Below are 2,500 nucleotides of genomic sequence, written 5' to 3' on the forward strand. Positions count from 1 at the left end.
TTCGCGGCCGAGGTCTGTAAGCCGGTCATGAACAAGGCCTCGCATGTGGTGTTGAGGAGGCGTGCTCCGTGCGAACCAGAATCATCCAGAAATTAATGATAGGTAATCGCAGGTTGCAGGAACATGGGCTATGCCTCTCATTAGACCTTGGACCAGATTCTGAAACACTTCTGCGCCGCATCTCCACTACTTTCAGAAGGCTCTAGTTGAAGTGACACGGCCTTTAAGTGTGTTTTTATGGTTCTAGTGACATTAACAAAATTTCTACATTATTAATAGGAGAAACACTCTTGAGAACCAGGATAATTATTTCTGTAGTCTTTAAAAATGGTCGTGGTGAGAGAGCAAAGCTTTTCTGAATACGGGCCCTTGACACGCTTCAGAACATATATTCGTAATGTTGGAACACTACCACTTACAGAATGTGTAGGTGGAGGGGGCGCCGCGCCACACTACACGGCCACTCATGTCCCTGTTGACGTGACCAAACGACTGTTACCATGACAACGGGTCGCTCGCCACAGAACGCCATGTTTCAAGTTTCTCCCTACAGTAGTAAAGAAGTTAAATTTGTGAAGTGCTATGAACACGTCGATAACAAATGAAACACGCACTAATTACTGTTTTAATAAATGTTTGAAATAGTTAAGCATTCTCTCTCTCTCTCTCTCTCTCTCTCTCTCTCTCTCTCTCTCTCTCTCTCTCTCTCTCTCTCTCTCGCTGCGAGACAATTAGGTGTTAATAAAGAAGAGAAACAACTGACTGTCGACGAGTATTCCTCATTTTATACTATAAAGCTCAAATTTAAGTAATCACATTTATTAATTATTTTTTTTTTTTTTTTTTGCACATGAGCTATAAGGCGGAGTTGCTGAAGAGAAAAAAAAGTAGACTTGTATTAGAATATAATATCAGGATTGTAGTTGCTAAGTAGATTTGTCAATTTCTTTTGTAAAACATATAAAACAATGTTCAGCGATACTGGCGAAAGAGATAGCATGCAAATTATTTCGCTTATTTATGTACGACGTTTTCATGATCGTAGGTGCTACAAAAAAATCCACCAATTTCTTATGCAAATGAAACAGAACATAATAGTTCATTTCCTAGTGAGGCGACAATTAGCGAACTACCCCGTTGTGCAATACTAGAATACATTTTGAAGGTCTTGACTAATTCATATATATGCCAATTCCTTTTGTAAATGAAGCGGTATTGGTTGGCTTTGCTAATGAGGGAGACGATATGAAAACTAAATCATCATAATAGGTTATACTATATTATCATATCTTCAGGGTCGTAATTGCTTCATAAATGCATTTTTCTTTTCAGATCAAACAAAGATTATTTAAATATGCTAGCGAGAGATCACAGCATGGGAAAAAAAAAAGCTTTGCAAATTTACTATTATCTTACTAATATTTTCAAGGCTGCGGTTGATGCATAAATATGCCAGTTCCTATTGTAAGACTGAACACAGTATTTGGAATTACTGTCGAAATAGCATGTAAATTAGGCTTAAAATATCTATTTACTTACCTATCTATGTATCAGGATGACGTCCTCACAAAGACAGGATAGCTATGTACACAGGTTATATATCATCATATTTTCATGGTCGCTGTTGATGCGTTCGCGTACAATAAGGAATACAGCAAAGGATACGGTAATGACGAATGATATGGCAGTCACGGGCGTGTGTAGCATCGAAGAGATGATCTGATATAGCAAGGTGTTCCCTCCTCACTACTTACACACACACGCACACACACACACACACACACACACCAGACAAATGATGATGTTTGTCAGGTGAATCATTAACAGCCAAGGCCACGTGGCGGGAGACCCAAGGCTGCTGGCCATAATATTGACAAAGGTAATTTATAACGATTTAAGACTTCCCAAAATGTAAGTAATAATGTAAGAGAGATTGATGAATAATCACATAAAGGGAAAGAAAGGGACACACACACACACACACACACACACACACACACACACACACACACACACACACACACACACACACACACACACACACACACAGAGAGAGAGAGAGGAGAGAGAGAGAGAGAGAGAGAGAGAGAGAGAGAGAGAGAGAGAGAGAGAGAGAGAGAGAGAGAGAGAGAGAGAGAGAGAGAGAGAGAGAGAGAGAGAGAGAGAGAGAGAGAGAGAGAGAGAGAGATTACGAAAGTAGTTCATTGATTACAATAAAGCCAAATAACGGCCTCGCAACAAAGACAACGACGACGACGACGACAACAACAACAACAACAACAACAACAACAACAAAAACAATTAGGTCACTAGTGCACCTTCACTCATAAAACAGAAGTGCAAACACATATTTCATAAAGGAAGCTATAATATTCATCAAGTAAACACCCACCACCCTGTCAGCAGACCCTCCACACAGCTACTAGTTCTCTTTCTCTCATTAAGGGTCATTCACTCATATCAGTGACATATCAGTGCGTGAATGCGTCAGCCGAATTCA

At 39.8% G+C, this 2,500-nt stretch overlaps 1 protein-coding gene across 2 annotated transcripts in view; it reads right to left on the minus strand.

Moving 5' to 3' along the window:
- The window catches only part of LOC135109087 (uncharacterized protein C12orf56-like), a 61,600-nt gene that overhangs the window by 18,117 nt on the left and 40,983 nt on the right, over positions 1 to 2,500 (minus strand). The window lies entirely within an intron of this gene.

The sequence above is a fragment of the Scylla paramamosain genome, chromosome 18 (genome assembly GCF_035594125.1).
Source record: "Scylla paramamosain isolate STU-SP2022 chromosome 18, ASM3559412v1, whole genome shotgun sequence".
NCBI lineage: Eukaryota > Metazoa > Arthropoda > Malacostraca > Decapoda > Portunidae > Scylla > Scylla paramamosain.